Here is a 21603-nt window from a genome sequence, read left to right as displayed (position 1 = left end):
TTAGTGGGACCTCACATTTGGAGGAGGGGAGAGAGAATTCGTAAAGAGTAAGTTGGGAGGCTGTGCTCCCTGTCTGGAGTCTCAGTACATGGGAGCAGGTTCAGAGACATGACTGATCGTACAACCTGCGCTCATGCCCAGTGAGACTGCACCCCAGGTGCCGAGCCTGGCCATATGACCCTGTAACTCGAGTGGGCGGGGCTTGGGCTGCTTTGTGACAGTTCCTGACTGTGATTGGCTCCTGGCTCCTTTGTGATGTCACCTGGAGACAGGTTTATGCCCTGGTTACACACCATCAGTGGGAGTTACTGTGGGAGGAGCTGGAGTTGATAGCTGACACTGAGTGAGTCTGGTTCCTATAAATAGGGCAAAGAAAAGAACAATGTTATATAAAAGTAAGTAATTCAACCAAATTTAATTAATTGCAAATATATTCAAATTAAATACAATCATAGTCACAAAAAACAGTCCCACTGTATTCCAGTTACAGATTCTAGAATTAATATTAATCATTTTTATATTAACGGTTTATCAGGAAAGTGGACAGAGAGAAGTCAAATCATCTCCACACAAACTGGGACTGGAGAAATATTGCTTGCTTCACAAAGCAGATCTGGTGGGACCAAAACCCCCAGCGTTAAAGACAGGATAAAATGAGAAGCTTCAACAATGATTGGAAAGGTGAGGAACTTGACTGAGAATCTCTTCAGCCCAGGATTTTGCCATGGTGAGAGTCTAACCAGCTACTGGGAGCTGTTCGACAGCTGCCAGAAGGCTCGGTGTTTGATGCAGCAAGTTGACCGGAGCTTAACTCATTTATAAACCTTGCCCATATCTCACCTGGGAGTGCTTGGCACTTACATGTAGAGGGATTTTTATTCCATATTCTTCTCATGGTGTACTTTATTGGATAGCGGAAAGGGAGCTGTTTGCCGCATTGAACGCATTCTGTATATGAGTTGGCATTGCTTGGTGAACCAATTTAGAGAATTTTACACTGTATCTAACCCATGCTGTACGTGACCTGGGAGTGTTTGATGGGACACTGTAGAGGGAGCTTTACTTGTGTATCTTATCTGTGCTGTTACTGACCTGGGAGTATTTTATAGGACAATGCAAAGGGAGCTATCCCATTATTGCCCATGATGTCACCTCGAATTATTGCTCCAACGGTCCAACCACTTGATAACTCTGATGATTCCTCTACTTATTGCATTTGATACCCCATCCATTGCAGAGAATAGACTGGTTTCAGAACACAGTAGAGTGTGTAACATATCTGCCTCATCCCAACATCATTTGCTCAAACTGCCTCTCACTGCCAAAGCAGGAGGGAGTCAAACTGCCTGATTTAAAGAGAATGGGCCTTTGGGGTGTTTATTTTTATTCGATCCTGGGATGTGGACGTCGCTGGCAAGGCCAGCATTTATTGCTCATCCCTAATTGCCCTTGAGAAGTTGGTGGTGGCCTTCTTTAACCGCTGCAGTCTGTGTGGTGAATGTACTCCCACAATGCTGTTAGGGAGGGAGTTCTAGGATTTTGACACAGCGATGATGAAGGAACAGCGATATATTTCCAAGTCAGGATGGTGTGTGACTTGGAGGGAAACTTGGAGATGATGGTGTTCCCATGCGCCTGCTGCCCTTGTCATTCTAGGTGGTCGAGGTCGCGGGTTTGGGGGTGCTGCCGAAGAAGCCTTGGGAGTTGTTGCAGTGCATCTTGTAGATGGTACACACTGCAGCCACGGTACGCTGGTGGTAGAGGGAGTGAATGTTTAAAGTGGTGGATGGGGTGCCAATCAAGCGAGCTGCTTTGTCCTGGATGGTGTCGAGCTTCTTGAGTGTTGTTGGAGCTGCACTCATCCAGGCAAGTGGAGAGTATTCTATCACACTCCTGACCTGTGCCTTGTAGATGGTAGAAAGGCTTTGGGGAGTCAGGAGGTGAGGCACTCGCCGTAGAATACACAGCCTCTGACCTGCTCTTGTAGTCACGGTATTTATGTGGCTGGTCCAGTTAAGTTTCTGGTCAATGGTGACCCCCAGGATGTTGATGTTGGGGGATTCAGCGATGGTAATGCCAGTGAATGTTAAGGGGCAGTGGTTAGACTCTCGATTGATGGAGACAACCATCGCCTGGCACTTGTGTGGCTCGAATGTTACTTGCCACTTATCAGCCCAAGCCTGAATGTCGTCCACGTCTTGCTGTATGCGAGTACGGACTGCTTCATTATCTGAAGAGTTGTGAATGGAACTGAACACTATGCAATCATTAGCGAACATCACCATTTCTGACTTCTGAGCTGGTGAAATATAAACTGTGAAAATAACAATGGACAAAAGACTAGGGCTAGAAATTCGGTATGTTAGCGCCTACCATTAGCACCTGGCGGGGGCGCTAAGGGGATAGCGCCCGGGCGCGGCGAATGCAGCAACGCCCGCGAACTTCAGTGCTGGTTTAGCGCTGACATTAACTCTTAGCACCTGGGCCTCTAGCGCCTCGCAGATTGTGACATCATAAAGTGCGCAGCGCCCCGTTGTCGCCCGAGATGGAAAATTCACAATGCGCTCAAAATTGCTTAGCGCTCTGCTGCTACTGCCCCGCTCTCGGACCTTGGCGCCCTAAGAGAAGTGTTTAGCGCTTGATTTAGTGGTCCACTTCCCTCTTGGAGCGCTAAAACTGAATTTCGTGGGAGGCAAGAATGATTAGCGCCTGGCGCTAATTTTTCAACTTTTAGCGCCCCAAAAGGGGCTATACCGAATTTCTCCCCCCAATGATTTAACATGAGTGGTCAAGGTGAGATTCCATCTCACAAACACACTTCTCAATAACTGCACAACCACCAGAATCACAACCTCAAAACACTGCATCCACCATCTAACTATACGCTGACATTCACACAACCCATAATATTGCATCCTTCACAGGTACTACTCACACCTCAGACACATCACACAGTTCTTCAACCATATGAGGGAACACACACACAAACAAACCTGCAAACACACTCAAGAAGAGCCACCTTGCACACCGAAGGAAGCGGAGGAGGAGGAGAGCGAGGAAGATGGCACTGCATCATTTGCTGCCACTGTCACAGGCACTAGCTCAGAGACCGGCACCATGCATAACTTAGAGGCTAGGGTAGAACATGATCCACAGTTTCTCGCACAGGCAGCAGTCACACCAGGTGGAAGGGACACGACATGTGCCAACTTGCCATGGGGTAAGGTCACACACTAGTTCTGCTGTAGAAGAGTCAGATGAGGACCTCGCATGGCCAAGCTTCAGAAGGCGGCTAATGGGTCAGACACACCAAATGGTTGGTGCAATTGACAGCCTGCCTGAAAGCTTATAGGTTGCGGCTAGGGGGATGGAGGAGTCTGCCTCCAGCTTGGTCCATGGCTTGACACAGAGCCTGGAACCCATCCTCTCCAGCGTGGAGAGCCTGGCCACTCAGGTTGTACTTTCTAGAAGCAGCAGAGCAGACAAGAGCGCTTATACCACAGCCACTAAGGGTTTGAACCAGGGTGAATAGTTTAGTATTTGTAAGTACTGTTGGTTGTGTCATGTTGTCATTGCTTGTTTCTGCTCTAGATAAAGAGTGATTATGGTAATTGTATAGTGGTGGAATTGTTGGTCTTTTTTATTCTGTTCTTCATGGGGAAGGGGTTGAAAGGATTGAGTGCAGATGATTGACTTCTTAATGGATCCTCAGTCCTGGAAGGTAAGGCATGTGGCAACGCTGCTCCAAATCTGATGGTGGAGGACGTCTCTCAAAAGTGTTCTTCAATTAGAGGACGGTGCGTGTCCTCCCAGGTGCAGGCCATCTAACTGGAGCGCTCTGGTGATCCCCCTGGTCCCCCTCGACTTTCTCCTCCTCCTCAACCTCTTCTTCCTCCTCAACCTCCTCCTCCGCCCCTTCCTCCTCAACCACCTTCTCTTCCTCTTCCTCCTCCTGTGGTTAGGGAGCTAGACCTATGGCACAATTGCTGTTGGTAATGGCTGGTTACTCATGATTGCCAGTTTGTGGAGCATGCTGCAAGTCACCACGAATCTGGAGCCCTCCTCCCCATCCAGTCCCTCCTCCCCATCCAGTCCCTCCTCCCCATCCAGTCCCTCCTCCCCATCCAGTCCCTCCTCCCCATCCAGTCCCTCCTCCCCATCCAGTCCCTCCTCCCCATCCAGTCCCTCCTCCCCATCCAGTCCCTCCTCCCCATCCAGTCCCTCCTCCCCATCCAGTCCCTCCTCCCCATCCAGTCCCTCCTCTCCCTCTCTCCTCCAGCAGCTGCTGTTGCTTTGCCTGACCTCATCTCCTCCTCCCATTCCTACTGCAGACCAAGGGGCACCCCTAGCAAAATACCCATGATCAAACACTTTCTTTCTCCTGGTGACTCCTATAAGGTCTCAAATAAGGTACAGTAGCACAGCACTCACTCTCTTTAGGTGAAGTCCTGAGAGAATTTTGGGAATAAATATTGATAGAGTGTTGGTGAAGTCTTGCCAAAGCGTCCCAGAAAGTCTCCTGATGTGTATCAAAAGTCCTCTTCAAACGCATTGTAGTCAGTCGATCTGTAGTGACAAGTGAGCGGTGAATGCCGAGTGCCTTTAGTAACGCTCACAATCCTCACCAACAACTTCTTTACTCGTGTTCAGCTGCTCGCTGTTAGGAAAGGTTGTTAATGGAAGCGCTAGCCAGCAAAATGGCATGCAGCCTCTTTAATGGGTGCTAAGAGCCAATTTAATTGGTCATCAGAGCCATTCCTAGCATGCGCTTCAACTCCTTTACCAATATGGCGTCTTGCGATAAAGCGAGCTAACCAGGCGTTGAAGCCCAAGACCCCACCTTGGCTACCTCGGAGATGCTTTCAAGAGACCTCCTCTACCATCAGACTTCGGAGCACAGTTACCACATGCCTTACCTTCCACGACTAAAGTACCCAGGGAAAATAGCCCCCACCATGTCTGTTATAACCTTGTCCTGAATATGACCTCTTAGAACCTGCTTATTATTGCAGATTCTTAGCTTTAACATGCAAGTGTCTATAATATTGAGAAATGTGTAATAAAGTTATTAGAATTATTAGGGCCTTCCCCACCTAGCCTATCTCTGTCTACAAGTCCATATAAAAAGGGCAAAGGAAAGGGCTAGAATCAGGGACCTCACCTGGCTGAGATCAGCTAATTCAGCACAGACCACGGATTAAACCTGCAAACTCTTCTGGTCTGCAAACCATGGTAGACAGTGCAATAATCAGTTGAGCCAACTGGGCAGCTACAGAAACAAGATCTCTCGAGAGAAGCCAGCAGGATGCGAGTCTCGTTCACTTTCACGTCGCTCCTGCTCCATTCTTGCCAAGATATGGGGCAGGTAGGAGATAAATATCGGCCCCAAATATCACATCCAGAATTGGCAGGATAACTGGCATACATCGCCATAATTATATTCTTCCCTGAATGGTAACTTTCAAAAGAAGTGGATAAATACTTGAAAAGGAGAAATTTGTAGGGCGATGTGGAAAGAGCAGGAACTAATTGGAGAGTTCTTTCAAAGAGCCAGCACAGGCACAATGGGCAGAATGGCCTCCTCCTGTGTTGTATGACTCTAAGTAAAAGAAAACGTGAGAAATGAGTAGTACAGATGATAGCACCAGAAATTCAAATACATGACAAGTTATTCATTAACCTCACACATCTGAAGTTCTCTCTTTCTTTGCTCACTACAAGATTCATCGTAAGTGTCGTTAATTCCTCCTGGCTCAAAATAAGTACTCTAGTCAGTATCGCCAAACTGGCAGTTTCTGGGGGCAGGGGTGGTGAGCACATTAACTGGCTTCTATTTTGTTATGGTCATTGAGCTCATTGATACCCTTGCCATGGTGTTTAATTGTTTTAGCATTCGTTTTCTCCAACTAAATTCCCATGAATAACAGAATAGTTGGGCTTACTAACCAACTAGACATGCTCAGCCTTAATGGACACTTCAAGCATGTATGAATCTAAACATTATTCAACTCATGATTTTAACATTGACACAAACTGATTTTGCCTTCAGTCTCCCAATTATATAGCTCATGAATCCAAAGATAATTATAATAGCCCTAAAAAATATCAAGGAAATATATTCAAATTAAACACTTTTCAATTCTTACGCTTGTGAATTTGAAAACTATAAGTTTGGATCAAAAGGTTCATTTCATGATTTAATCCTTCAGCATCCGAGTGGTTCATTATCTTTGTAGAGTCAGAACTTCCCATGTGGGTCTTATAATTCAGTTATTTCTTACTGAAGTGCCATTGATTCAGTCTGCAAGATTACCAGCAAAATTGCCCTCTAAATCCACTGTCAGTGGCAAAATAATAGTTTCTCCTTTGTTATATTAACACCTTCTCCTGTTATACAATATTAATTGCTGAAATGAAAAGAGTCCGAGAAGAACTAGGATGCTTGAAAGTATGAATTTTCAAAAGCAGTTATAAAAGTTATCAAAGAATTAATTTAACCTCAGCACATTCATTCCCTCCATAAAATCTTTCAAATTCCTCAGTGTGACTGCACATTACCAAAAAATATCATATTACTTATGGTTATAGGAACTTCCCTTTGCAGTTTACATGTATCATTCTCATCCCACATCACTCTCACTCTCACAAACATCACTCTCACTCTCATCAATCTCACTCTCAATTTCACCAATCTCACTCTCACCAATCTCACTCTCACTCATCTCACTCTCACTCTCATCAATCTCACATTCACTCTCATCAATCTTACTCTCAACAATCTGTCTCTCACTCACCAGTCTCACCTCACTCTCACCAATTTTACTCTCACTCTCACCAATCTCAGTCTCACTCTCACCAATCTCAGTCTCACTCTCACCAATTTTAGTCTCACTCTCACCAATCTGTCTCACCAATCTCAGTCTTGCACTCTCATCAATCTCAATCCCACTCTCACCAATCTCACTCTGATCAGCATTACTCTCACCACTCAGTCTCAATCTGATCAATCTCGCTCTCACCCAATCTCGCTCTCACCCAATCTCACTCACATTTCTCAGTCTCACCCTGTCAATCTGCTCACCGACTCTCTCCCAATCTCTCGCTCTCTCCCAATCTCTCGCTTGCTCTCACCAATATCGCTCTCCATCACTCTCAACAATCTCACTCTCAACAATCTCACTCTCAACAATCTCACTCTCAACAATCTCACTCTCAACAATCTCACTACCTCACTCTCAACAACCTCACTACCTCACTCTCAACAACCTCACTACCTCACTCTCAACAACCTCACTACCTCACTCTCAACAACCTCACTCTCAACAACCTCACTACCTCACTCTCAACAACCTCACTCTCAATCTCAGTCTCACTCTACCAAACACACGCTCACTCTCACCAATCTCAGTCTCACTCATCTCAGCCTCTCACTCTCATCAATCTCACTCTCACTCTCATCAATCTCACCCTCACCAATCTGTCTTTCATTCTCATCAATCTCACTCTCACTGTCACTATCAATCTCACTCTCACCAATCTCAGTCACTCACCAATCTCGCTCTCACTCTCTCACTCTCAATATCGCTCTCTCTCTCACTCACGTTTCTCAGTCTCTCTCTGTCAATCTGCTCTCCCAATCTCTCCAACAGTCTCACTCTGAACACCCTCACCCATCTCAGACTCTGAACACCCTCCCCCATCTCAGGCCCTCCCCCTCCCCCATCTCAGGCCCTCCCCCTCACCCACCTCAGGCCCTCCCCCTCACCCATCTCAGGCCCGCCCCCTCCCCCATCTCAGGCCCTCCCCCTCACCCATCTCAGGCCCTCCCCCTCACCCACCTCAGGCCCTCCCCCTCACCCATCTCAGGCCCTCACCCTCACCCATCTCAGGTCCTCCCCCTCACCCATCTCAGGCTCTCCCCCTCACCCATCTCAGGCATCTCAGCCTCTCACTCTCAACAATCTCAATCTCACTCACATTTCTCAGTCTCACTGTCAATCTGCTCACCGACTCTCTCCCAATCTCTCGCCCTCACTCTCACCCATCTCACTCTCACCCATCTCACTCTCAATCCCAATCTCACTCTCAATCCCAATCTCACTCTCAATCCCAATCTCACTCTCAATCCCAATCTTACCCTCACCCCACATCAGTCTCTCAGTCTACGGATAAACCTCTAGCCTCCTTGTCATGAACATTTAGGGCTTCCTTTTCATAATCTAGTTGAAGGTAAAGAAAGAAAGTCTTGCATATATATAGCATCTTTCACAACCTCAGGACATCCCAAAGCACTTTACAGCCAATGAAATACTTTTGAATTGTAGTCACTGTTGTAATGTAGGAAACACGGCATTCAATTCGCACACAGCAAGCTCCCACAAATAGCAATGTAATAATGACCAGATAATGTGTTTTAGTGATGTTGGTTCAGGGATAAATGTTGACCAGGACACCAGGGATAACTCCCCTGCTCTTCTTCAAAATAGTGCCATGGAATCATTTAAGGATATAAGTCTTACCCCCTCATCCCACAAGCATTTTGCACTTTCAAGCTATTCATGCTGTATGCATGCACTTCTGCCTTCCTGCCCCCCTCCCCTCACCATAACCCGACTCTTGTGCCTTTCTGCTTTCAGATAATCAGCAAACACTGAGCAGCCTGTCCCTGAGGGCACCGCAGAGAGCGAGGGGGGAGAAGAAGAGGAGGAAGAGGAGGAGGAAGAACACACTGCGTCACTGCATCTCTCACCCGCAGACACCAGCTCAGATACCGGCACTACGTGTTCTTTAGAGGCTAATGCAGTAGTGGGATCTGCACAGGGTGAGGCACCGGGGACGAATCGGCTGCAGCAAGGCCAGGGGGAAAGGGTAGCTCAGGGACCAGCTTCCCAGAGGGTGAGTTCGCACGCATGAGTTCTGCTGCACAGGACTCAGATGAGGACCTCGATGGGGAAGCCTTTAGAAAAAGGGTGATGGGCATGCACACGGAAATGATAGGTGCAATGGTAAGGCTGGCAGAGAGCCTCTCGGCAATGGTGAGGAGCATGGAGGAGTCCACCTCCAACATTGCACAAGGCTCTACGCAGAGCATGGAGCCCATTATTTCCAGTCTGCAAATGATGGTACACTCCCAGAGAGACCGTGGTGACCCAGACGTGATGGGTGTGCATGATCAGTGATGTCGCAGCTTCCATTGCAGCCCAGGCGGAAGCGACCCAACATCTTAGAGCTGCAGCGGAAGCTCAGACCGCTCTCATGCAGTCTGTGCTTGGTGGCATCCAAGCTCTGTCTAACCCATGAAGCCTCAGCGTGATGCCACCCAAGCTCTGCCTGCTCCCATGAAGCCTCAGCATGATGCCACCCAAGCTCTGCCTGCTGCCATTGTGACTGGGTCTACCACCGTCGACCGGGGCTTTCACAGTGTTGCAGCAGGCTAGCAATCTGTGCTCCAGCAGATTGCTAGGAATGCTGAGGTGCTGCTCCAGGGGAGTGACAGTGAGTCAGTGGAGCAGGAACCTGCTGTCCTCTCTCAGGATAACAGCATTCCTGCTCCCACCACTGCCACTCCACCATTGCCCTTGTCGCTACCTGTCATCCAGCCAGCCCAGACTGCTGCTGCACATGCCGAGGTGGTGCAGTCTACACCTGGGCCTTCTAGGTCCAGAGCTGGTCGAGGTCATACTCAGCAACCATCCACCAGCCATGCTGCAGCCACTGGGGGCGCACTACATAGGAGCACTAGAGTAGGAAAAGGCACACGATCGACAGGCACTAAGGGATTGCAAAAGGGTGATTAGTTAATAGAGTTGATGTAATATGTGTATAGTAGCAGGAATTAGCACACAGCCACTCAAACTTCAAAACCCTGTCAGTTGCAAGTGATTGGGGAGGATCCCTTTAAATAGCGTCGCTAGAGCCGGCTTCCTGCTGCTGCACACCACTTCAACCTGTCGTTGTTTTCTCCAGTCAGTCAGTTCAATGGCCAAAACAAAGTTGGAAGATTGGGCATCAAGTGAGCGTTGCACACTCACTAATGTCATGATCTCCATGATTGCGATATCCCTGGTGATTGAGTTTGCCGGCAGTGCTAGTGGCAAGATGAATATGGCGTGCAGCGCTGGAACTGCCATCAGCTGGCGGTAGAGCTCTGAACAGCGCTTTAGTGCCATCTCGTGGCGCTAACATCTGGCGCTAAACAGACAAATTTTCCCCCCTTAAGGATATTAAGGCTTTAAAATGTGTTTGCATTTTTTTTTCTTGAACAAGAAAAAAGGAGTCTTGCATCCAGATTCCATAGTGCACACAGTGAGGTACACGAAACACTGTATAAATCCATGCATAGAGCAAATTGCTCCCATGCCACTACTGCATTTGGTAAAAAAAATCCTGATAATTTAGCAAATAAACTTTCAATTATCTCATGGAAATATCTAACCAGGTCAGTTTCCAGCGTGTGTTCTACTTCCTCCTGGCCAACAAAAATCAGAGATGAGAGCCAAGCCATTCTGAATGTCTCCATTCTGCTCTGTACCTAATGGCAGTTACCATAAGCTCCTATGCTTATGTTCTGATGAAAGGTCATTGACCTGAAACGTTAACTCTGTTTTTCTCTGCACAGGTGGTGCCTGACCTGCTGAGTATTTCAGATTTCCAGCATCCGCAGTATTTTACTTTTGCTCCTTATGTCTAATTATTTGGTAATCCACTCCTCTGCTGATGGCAGATGGCAAAGTATCTCCGCAACACCTAACTAGAGAATGCGGTGACCGACAATAACAGCAAATGCATCGACTACAACAACAGCAACTTGTATTTATATAGTGCCTTTAATGTAGTAAAATGTCCCAAGGAGTCACATAAGGAGAAATTAGGATGAATGACCAAATGTTTGGTGAAAGAGGTAGATTTTAAGGAGCATCTTAAAGGAGGAGAGAGAGGTAGAGAGGCAGAGAAGTTTAGGGAGGGAATTCCAGAGCTTAGGGCCTCGGCAGCTGAAGGCATGGCCGCCAATGGTGGAGCGATTAAAATCAGGATGCTCAAGAGGCCAGAATTGGAGGAGCGCAGATATCTCGGAAGGTTGTAGGACTGGAGGAGATTACAGAGATAGGCCATTTCTTGCAGAATTGTAAGATTTGCAAAATTTCTACATTTCCCCAAAGGTTATTATTAATAAACAGGACCCTGCGTGGACATTTTAAATCAAAAAGGGTACCCAAGATGGCGTCTGTGCCTCGTGGCAGAAAGCCTGTAAGATTTTTAAATGGACTCTGCAACGCAGACAGCTTGTGGATCGAAACCAAAGCTGCAGTTTCTGTGAAGAGAGACTTTGGGCTGAAAATTCAGTAGGGTTAGCGCCCATTTTGCGGCGCTAGAGGGCCTAGCGCCGCAATGATAGCCGTTTCTGAAATTCACTTCGGCGCTGCCATCGGCGTTAGCCGGTTGCGCTGCGCCGGCACCGATGACGTCATCGGTGTGCGCAGCATCCCGGTTGCCGTGGCAACGCGCCCGAACGCCGAAATTCAGTTGCGGCCGCCTCGCCCGTGGCAGCCGCAACTAAGACTCTGGCAACCGAGTCTTACACAAGTTAGCGCCGGCGCATTAAGGTCGCGCGGCGGCCGGCCGCTTTCCCGCCGGCCGCCTGCCCGCACCTCCCTCCCCGGACTCCTCCACCCCCCCCCGCGGAACAGATGCGTCTGGCCTGCAAGCCCGGCACTTGTCCGAGGTGCCGGGCTCATTTTTGAAAAAATCAAATGGCCAGCGATCGGGTGAAGGCAGCGCCTCCTTAACGGGAGGAGGAGGCCTGCACTTCCCCAGCCTGCCGCACCGCATCGGGTGCCGCAGCGCCGGATTAGCGCCGCAATGCGGCACTCAGCGCCCATTGGGAGGCACTCACGCCCGCCAGTAGCGCCGGCAGCCGTCTGGGCGCGGCGCTACTGAATTTTTGGTGCGCGCAAGGGAATTAGCGCCGGCGCTAAATTTCCGGCGCTAAAGCCCTGGCGCGGCGTCAACTCAATTTCTAGGCCTTTATATTTTGAAACCAGACAGGACTTTGAATTATGTATTAGATCGAATTGGAGACAAATCTAAATTCAGTTAGGCCTATAGTTAAGGCCATCAAGCAGTTTACATATATAATCGACAACAGATTAAGAAAGCCATCAAGGCTGGGCAGGCCCATCAAGGAACATTCCTGACAAAACAAGTCAATTATCGGGCTGGTAGATGCGATTACCGGCCATCTAAAAACAGTTAGTATGGATTGCTACCATTATTTAAAATAGCCCACCAAGGTTAAGACAAAAAAACTAACCTGATTTGGCGCGCAGATAAGGGTTTTTGAAAAGAATATAATTGAAGGCCCCGGGTAGCAATCGCGCTCTTCTCTTCTCTCTCTGCTCTGCTCTTCGGCCCCTCGCCCTCGTGGCTGTCGCTCTTTCCCCATCCCGCGCTTACCCCCTGGCCTTTGCCCGTGCCTTTTACCACTCCATCTGGAAATCGCCCAGGCACTGCATCGGGCGGACATGGACACGGACAATTCAGGCCAGGCGAGGCAGGACGCGACGAGGGGAGGAGGGAAGACCGAGGAAGACCAACTGAGGAAGACCAACTGAGGAGACAAACTGAGGGTAGACTTCGAATCATCGGGCCTTCAGCCTCAGCCAACCTCCGACTATCTTCATATAAACTCAAACTGTCGGCTGAAGGAGAAGAATCATCCTTGCAAGGTAAAGTACCCAAACAGAGACTTTAACTTTAACAGAGACTCAAACCTGGACAACGCCCTTGCAGCGCCCGGAGACCACATGACGATGGCAGGCTCCAGAGAGCACCAAGAGTGAACCCCGAACCCCACCGCTGTTTTGAGTCCAACAAACCCTTTTGATTGGTGAGCATAAATTCTGGCCCCTCATAGCTTAATCTAGTTAGGTATAGGGGGTGGGATAAGGATAAGGGGATTGTTAAGATAGTTTTCCCTCGATGTGCCATGTGTTCCCCATTCCCTGTATAAGTATAGTTATTTGTATTTGCCTGTAATGTTATATACTGGCAACTTCTCATAAGACTGTGTTAATTTTTTTTCTGTTTAATAAAATCCTGAGTTTTGCTTACATCCAAACCACCTGTCTACTCGAGTCTTTTCTGTATCGCTACCTGTACCTAAGTCCGGTGTCGAGAATCTCAGGGGCGTGGGAGCGATTCGAACTGCTCACGGGCAGTCAGAGGCATAACTGACTGGGCCCATGCGCCACCCCCTACAGAATCAAGAGTGCATCCTCCAACAGAAGCAGACATAAGAAGCTTATATTTAGTTTAGGGTTACCTCACAGAATATGGGACATGGTAGCTTTGGTTTTGTCCACATCTTCATAAATTATAATCTTTGTTTACCCTGAAAGGTCATAGATTCACCAGAGTCTGACAAAACCCATGATTCATTTCAAGTTGAATTTGTTTAAGCCCCCAAAAAGTAAATCCATTTCCAGATAATGTCAAATGGACAAGATGGATTCCGAGATCCTTTTTTCTGTTTAATTTTGTACCAATAAATTATTTGTGTCACCAATGTCCATAAAACCAAGATTCTATTTACAGTTTATTCACAATTTTTATATTAAGGTTAAAAAAAACCTTTGTCTTCAGGACTGTATATGGTACTGTTAACTTAACAGATATTTAAAATAGGCAGTAGGTACGATTGACTTATCTAAGTTAATTCATTGCAGCAAATTTATACAGAGCAGTTAGCAATTAATTTCATAAACTGCAAACAAAATGGTATTCACAGGATTAAATAATAGCTACTTTCGTGCCAGCTATATTAAAACTAGCTTTGAAGCAATTAGCAATGTATTTCCCAATCTTAGAGAGCGGTATTAAGGTAGCTTAAGACCCGATAGTAATGTATCACAAAAATCTAGGCTGACATTCCAGTGCAGTACTGAGGGAGTGCTGCACTGTCGGAGGTGCCGTCTTTCAGATGAGTCGTTAAACCGAGGCCCTGTCTGCTCCCTCAGGTGGACGTAAAAGATTCCATGGCACTATTTCAAAGAGGAGCAAGGGAGTTATGCCTGGTGTCCTGGCCAATATTTATCCCTTAAACAACATCACTAAAAAAACAGATTATCTGGTCATTTTCACATTGCTGTTTGCAAATTGGCTTCTGCGTTTCCTACATTACAACAGTGACTACACTTCAAAAGTATTTCATTGGCTGTAAAGTGCTTTGGGATGTCCTGAGGTCGTGAAATGTGCTATATATTTCATCTTGCAATCCTCATCAATCAGCTAATAAGCTACAGGTTCTCACAAATGATCTCCCTCAATTACAGGCAACATCTGATTATCAAACTCATTGTTATTGCTCAGCAGCCCACGGATATATATAGCTGGAGCTCAGATCTTCCTTACTGCTGCTGTAGTTGCTCTTTCCATAGTTTGCACAGAATATAAATCTAGTGAAGGCAGATTCTGACTCTGCACAGTCTTCCCTGGTTTCTTTTCTTGCAGAAGCAATCAATATCAGGCTTTCTTCTGTTAAGACATACTCTATTGGAGATTTTGCCACAACAGCCAGTGCGCTGATATCTTTGTAGTCTGGCATTAAGCAAGAGTTCCTCTTCTTTGATACTGGTCCAGTTCTGTTTACTGATATGTCTTACATATGGTTTGACATTTGAAAACAATGACAAGCCCCTCACCATTAGGTGATACTGCTGCACCTTTCTTTCACAACAGATTAATTGGTAGCCTTCAAAAGGAAATTGGATAAATACTTGAAGGAGAAAGAATCGCAGGGCTATGGGGAAAGAGCGGGAGAATGGGACTAACTGGATTGCTCTTTGAAAGAGCCGGCACAGACTCGATGGGCCGAATGGCCTCCTTCTGTGCTGTACTATTCGATGATTCTATGAACTCTCAACTACTCAGTCATGCTGGGCACATCTCCTGTTACTTTCTCCGGGTGCTCACACAACAGACGGCTAGAAAGCAGCAGCAATTGTAAGCCTAGTGCTGAGTCTTGTTCTCCTCACTCTTCCCCACCACTTGGCCCTTCCTGTGGCTCTAATCATTCCACCCCCCCGATCTTTTCTATACATTTCCAGCCAATTAGTTCCAATATGACTTTAATTCTGTCTCTGCCGTTTCCGCTCATTAATACAATGGCCTAGAAATTCAGTTGGTTGCGCCAGCCGTTAGCGCCTTAGGAGGAGTAGATGTCGGGCGCTAGGCGGCTAGCGCCCGGGCGCAGCGCAATCTGCGCCTCGCCCCAACTTCACTAGAGATTTAGCGGCGGCGCAAAGTCTTTGCGCGCGCTCAGCTGCGCTCGCAGATCATGACGTCATTTCCTCGTGCAACGCCCTTTGTGCGCCCCGAACCGGAACTTCAGTGGCAACGCCCCATTGTGCGCCTGGTGCCCCTAGCGACTGTTAGAGTGGAACGGTGCTCAGCCGATGTGGGGCGCGGGGGGCGCAAATTAAAGGGCACTCCTCCTGCACTATAAAAGGCTGCCATTTCGCAGCACTCCTTCTTGAGAAACGGATCTTTGGAGAGAGACCAAGGTAGATAGCTTTCTGCTTTGGCCCAACACTCGGACAGGTACTTCTGGCTTCAGGCCACAGCTTTCCACTAGTCTTTGCCTTCATTGACATCTCATTGTTTGCCAGCATATTATGGGGGCTGCAATGGGTGTCAACGCTGGCTTTCTCAATTACATCCAAAGGGCTCACAGACGCCGTGAGAGAGTGGCAGCCCTGGCTAGACGGAGAGGGGGCAACAGGCGTCGGCAAAGGAGGCCTTACCCACCCAGGGTATACCGCCAGCAGTTCTCCTATCTCAACATGTCTGAAGAGCAGTGTGTTCGGAGGCTGCGATTCCGAAGGGACGTGGTCACAGAGATCTGCCACCTGCTTGGCGGTGATCTGCAGCCACAGCTGAGGTGCAGGACGTCTCTGTCGGTGGCAGTGAAGGTGACGGTGGCTCTCAACTTCTATGCCACCGGCTCCTTCCAATCCGCTGCTGGGGACATTGCCAACATCTCCCAGTTCGCCGTGCATTGCTGCATCCGCCAGGTCGCCAATGCCCTTTTCCAAAGGAGACGTCAGTTCATCCCCTTCTCCATGGCCCTTGCCAAGCAGCAACAGCGTGCAATGGGCTTTGCAGCATTCGCGGGCTTCCCCATGGTGCAGGGTGCCATTGACTGCACGCATGTGGCTTTGCGGGCACCTCTGGAGAATGCCGAGGATTACCGCAACCGGAAGGGGTACCATTCGCTCAATGAGCAGTTGGTGTGTGACCACAGGCAGCTCATCCTAGCTGTCAATGCCCGCTTTCCAGGCAGCAGCCACGATGCCTTCATCCTGCGACAGACTTCTGTGGCAGACATGTTCCAGGCACAGCCTCACCCACGAGGATGGCTTATCGGGGACAAAGGCTATCCTTTGTGTACCTGGCTGATGACCCTGCTCCGTGCGCCCAGCACCCCTGCTGAAGAGGGATACAACGAGAGCCATCAAGCGACCAGGAACATCATCGAACAAACAATCGGCATCCTGAAGCAACAGTTCCGCTGTCTGGATCGTTCCGGTGGAGCCCTACAATATTCGCCGGAGCGAGTCTCCCATTTCGTGGTCGTTTGCTGCATGCTGCACAACCTGGCTAGCCGCAGGACTCAGCCACTGCCATCAGAGATTGGAGGACCACCTCAGGAGGAGGAGGAGGAGGAGGAGGAGGAGGACCAGCACAGGAGGGAGGCAGAAAGTGCAAGGGCCGCCCGTCGCCGGCTTATTGAACGTCGGTTCTAGGCCCCCTCTCAGGGAATGGCTTGTGCCAATGTCAGCAGATGAATGTAGCCGCTCCACAAGCCCTCAGCCGAGCAGGGCAACCAGGACTTAACCAAAAAACCATGCACAGTGCAATTTAACAACAATAATTTATTGAAAACCTCTGCCCTTCCCACATTACATGCTCATGTGGAGAAGCCCCCTCCAAAAACACAAAACTACCAGTCTCGGCCTTACAAAAAGAAAGAAAGACACCAGTCTCGGCCTTACAAAAACACAACAGGCATTTGAGCATACCTTCTACTTTTTGCCCTGCAAGGGCGATGCCTTTCGCATCCTTGCCTGGCCCCTGCCCGCCCTGCAGCTCCTCCTCAATGGGAGCCCAGTGGCTGCAGCAAGGCTGGGGGAAGGCTGCTGAGGGGCAGATGGCGTGACAGCAGATGCCCTTGGGGGTCGGCCTACACCAGCTCTGGCCTTGGAGTGGCCGGCTGCTGACTGCTCCAACTCTGGCTGGGTGGCAGCAGTCTGTCCAGCGGCTCGTGGCAGCTGCAATGGCGGAGTGGCAGTGTCGGCTGCAGGAATGGTGCCAACCTGGCAGATCGCAGGTGCTCGCTGGTCACCTGATACAGTGGCACTCGCACGGGCCAGCACTGCAGCATGCGCAGCAAACAGCTGAAGGACAGACTGCTGGGCTGCTGCTGCGCGGCGGGTGCCCTGGCGATGCCTGGCTGATCCAGCGAGGGTGGCAGCAGTTAGTGCCCGTGTGGCCCTGGTCTGTGTCCGCATGACACCAGCCAGTGAAAGGACGGCACGACTGAGCACTTGGCTAGAAGCCGACTGTGCTGCCGCGAAGTCCTGCAGACTCCTGGCCTGTGCTGCACTGAATTGTTGCAGACTCCTGGCCTGTGCTGCTCCGAATTGCTGCACACTCCTTGACAGAGACTCTATGGAGTCAGGCATCCTTGCCACTGCAGCCATGAGCTCAGTGTGCCTGCGCTCAGCCTGGACGGCCATTTCCTCTAGGAGGCGCACCTCCTCTGCGCTGACCGTCGCAGGACTGGAGGCCGCACTCACCCTCTGGGGAGAAGTCCGCCGAGCTTCCCTACCCCTCCCGCGTTGCTGCAGGCTGCTGGGCCCCGGAGCTTCACTCTCCTCTGACCCTTCCCCCCCGGCTCCCCTCCAGGGAAGACGTGTCCCCTACATCGCCATGGGCTCGCGCGGCTGAGGGTGGCACTGATGGGCCGGCTTCCTCTTCCTCCTCCTCGTCTTCCGAAGGGCTGACAGTGGCAGCTTGAGGGCCCGCCTCCTCACCTGGCGATTCACCATCTGAAAGCAGGAAGGCACAAGAGTAGCTTTAGAGTGAGGACAGGGCGGCAGCGAGGGAGGCATGAGTGCTGCTATTCACCGCATTGGTCGGACAGTGGCAAAGGATGGTGATCTCATGCGCAAGTGGAACGAGAGAGGTCCAAAAGGTGATGCCCTTACCATTGGTGCCCAGAACAGGGTCGGCATCTCCACTGGCGACGGGGCCAATCAGCCGGCCTGCCATAATGCGCTCCACACGCTGGTCAAGGTCGGAGAGCTCTTTGAGGTCAGGATGGCCTCCCCCGGTCTCAGTTCGGTTGCGCCGGTTGTGCGCCACCTTGGCCTGCAAGAGAAAGGACGGCCTCTAAGTACAGTGTGAAGCCCTGATCTTGTCTGCACTGCCTCCCATGGTCGAATAGCTTGTACAGTGTGAAGCCCTGATCTTTTCTGCACTGCCTCCCATGGTCAAATAGCTTGTACAGTGTGTAGCCCTGATCTTGTCTGCAATGCCTCCCATGGTCGAAGAGCTTGTACAGTGTGTAAAGTGCTGAATGTGCAAGTGATTTTCATGCCAGTCCCATAGCTGCTGGATGAGGGCTGGCCATTAGGGCTTTCAGGTCCCTTTGCCCATAAAGTGAGGTGCACATGCAAGGATGAGGAGGACACTGGAAAGGGTACTCACCCTGACAACCCGAGTGAGGTCGTTGAACTTCTTCCGGCATTGCACAGGAGTCCTGGCAACCACGCTGTTGGAAGACACCCTGTTGGAGACCTCCCTCCAGGCTTTCTGGTAGGCGCTGGGCAGCGGCCTCTTGCCACCTTCTGGAAACAGAACGTGGCGCCTGCGCTCCACTCCACCAACCAGCAGCCTCAGGTCACCGTCGCTGAAGCGCTGCGCTCTCTCCCTGGCCTTCTCCATAGCCCTGGGCGTTGTGCAGGTGAAGCTGAAGTGGTCAGGCCTAGGTTGAGGGCTGCAGTGTGCAGGGCATGGCAGGCAAACAAATCGACCCTCCCCCTTTAAGAGCTGACCGGCGCCAGAGTGTCTGCCGTCAATCAAGAACTCGCCGCACCGGCGCTGCGCCCGGCCTCGGGGCTATCGCTCAGCACCGCCGGCTTAGCGCCTAAAGATAGTCGTGCATCGCCTGTTTTAGCGCAGCAGCAACCTCTTGGGGCGATGCGACTGAATATCGCCAAAGGGGGCGCGACTTTGCGCCGGGCGCAAACTTTTGCGGCCGCCCGACTTTAGCGCCCCAAAAGTGGCTATACTGAATTTCTAGGCCAAACTTTTGTAATTTTCTCCAGCCCCGCTATTTCCTGTTGCTCCACCCAGCTTCTCTCTCGCCTCGGCTTCGATATGTGAGGTGATTCTACACTTTAAGGATTTGCAATGCTTAATATATTAAAACATTAAGATATGTTTTTCTTTTATCTATATGTGTTGTCCTTTTTAAACCGAAATCTGCCATCGAAGCCTATCTCTCCTGCTGTCAGTGCTGACTTTACAAGCTGGTGCCTGATGGAAAATAAAGAGCTTCTCTCAGCGTGAAGACGGAAGCAAACTCTTGCCTCTGAAATATTGTGACTGCGTAATGTTTCTGCAAGCATTAAGACGACAGCATGACAGACAGCTGAGTTGTGCCCTCTTTCCAAGGGCCAGGATATGATGGGAATACAGATAAACAAGAAGGCAGCCTGAACAACCTTCATTCAGGTCGACAGTGTAGTGTATGTACCCGTCTATCTTTAAGGGAACTATTGAATGTAACCGTTCACCTTTAAGGGAACTACTTTAGGTGTGGCACTATTTGTTTGGCTTCTGTATACTGTAATACCGATAGTGACCACACCAGTATATAAGTGTTGCAGCAGGATTGCTGGGGCAGATTCGCCCGGACCTTCGAATAGTAAAGACCTGTTTGTTTGTTACTTCTGAAGTCTGTGTATTTATTAACTGCACAACCCACAGACTTTACAGTGGCGACGAGTCCGATCGTACCCTGCGGCAAGACTACCAAAAGCAACGAAGAGCGTCGAAGAGAGACAACCGCCCTCGTCGTGCTACCAAAAGAAAACACGAGGCTGCAACAACAGAAAGCAGGAAGACTAACAGCAAAAGCTGTATCAGCAACAGGCACTGACTACCCTTCTGCCACGGTGCGGAGTGAGCCGACCAGCAAGAAACAAGGCGGCCGAAGAGACTGTGAGTAGGGGAAGGTGTAGAAGTATCCGGAGGATAAGGGCAGAGCACTCGACCTCGGTCGAGGGGGAGCTGTGCCGGCCAAAAGTCGGGTCCAACGGCGTCGGGTGACAGCCGGACCGCGATCGGCGGGAAAAATCCGGGCAGCGACCGCAGCCACGAAGCGCTGAGCCTGCGAGTAGGCGCGGGAAGAGAAACCCAGCCGCAGCCGGGGAGGGAAACACCGGTCTGCGAGAGGGCTGGGGAGGCGAACGGGAACCGTGCGGGTGAGAGCCGGGTGCGGAGAGGGAAAGACAGAGCCGAGCAAGGGGAGAGAGACTGTGCGAGAGCCAGTCCAGCGGCTGAACTGTTCTCCACCAACGGGGTACCCAGGGCCGGTAGCACCGAACGTGCGGGGGAGAGAGCGACAGAGCCGGGTACGGAGAGAGAGACTGCGCGAGAGCCAGTCCAGCGGCTGAACTGTCCTCCGTTAACGGGGTGTACCCAGCGCCGGTAGAGCCGTGCGGGCGGGAGGAAAAGACAGAGCCGAGTAAGGGGAGCTGTGCGGAAGCCAGCCAGCGGCTGAACCTGTCCGCTGTGGGGGAAGCGTACCCCTTCCACCGGGAAGAAACGCGGGAAGCCGCCATTAGGCGGAGAAGACGCCAGAAGCGGGAAACCGCCATTGAAGTGGGCGGGGCGAGAAAGGAAGAGCGGGAAACCGCCGATTTCGCGGGAAACCCGCCATATTAGAAATAAACAAATAAATAAGAATACTAAAGAAATACTGGTGCTGCTCCCAAGGGAAGAAAGATGCCTAAGCGAGGGAATATTAACGACTTTAGTTCTGAAATAGAAGACTGGGCCACGTACGTGGAACGCATAGAGATCTATTGCGAAGCCAACAAAATAGAGGAAGACGACAAGGCGATAACATTGCTAAACTCGATGGGGGCAAAAACATACGGGCTCTTGAAGCATCTAATAGCACCAAATAAACCAGCGGATCAGACCTTCGAAGAGATTGTGGCTGTGCTGAAGGACCACTTGAACCCCACACCGCTGATGCTGGCTGAACGATTCAAATTCTACGCAAGAACGCAGAAGAAAGACGAAAGCAATGCGGAATACTTGGTCGAACTGCGTAGGCTAGCGAAATACTGCCAGTTCAGAGGGAATCTGACAGAAGCGCTGCGGGACAAGTTCGTATGCGGATTGTCCAAAGAAGGGACGCAGAAGCGACTACTGGAAGAGAACGACCTCACACTGGACAGGGCTGTCCTTATAGCTGCATCGCACGAAGCCGCAGCGAAAGGAACGGCGGAAATGCAACTAAAGGCGACG

The 21603-nt window shown here is 50.0% G+C and overlaps 1 long non-coding RNA gene across 1 annotated transcript in view; it reads left to right on the top strand.

Moving 5' to 3' along the window:
• The first annotated feature begins 310 nt into the window (after positions 1–310).
• Positions 311–21603, top strand: part of LOC147121410 (uncharacterized) — a 37581-nt gene continuing 16288 nt past the window's right edge. The window contains exons 1-2 of the long non-coding RNA XR_015075396.1: positions 311–395; positions 536–681. This is a non-coding gene — a long non-coding RNA (uncharacterized LOC147121410). The remainder of the gene's footprint in view (positions 396–535; positions 682–21603) is intronic.

The sequence above is a fragment of the Somniosus microcephalus genome, chromosome 3 (genome assembly GCF_052327205.1).
Source record: "Somniosus microcephalus isolate GS21.2 chromosome 3, FLI_Smic_1.0, whole genome shotgun sequence".
Lineage (NCBI taxonomy): Eukaryota > Metazoa > Chordata > Chondrichthyes > Squaliformes > Somniosidae > Somniosus > Somniosus microcephalus.
Note: the sequence above shows the minus strand (reverse complement) of the source record. Positions and strands in the feature narration are given on the sequence as shown.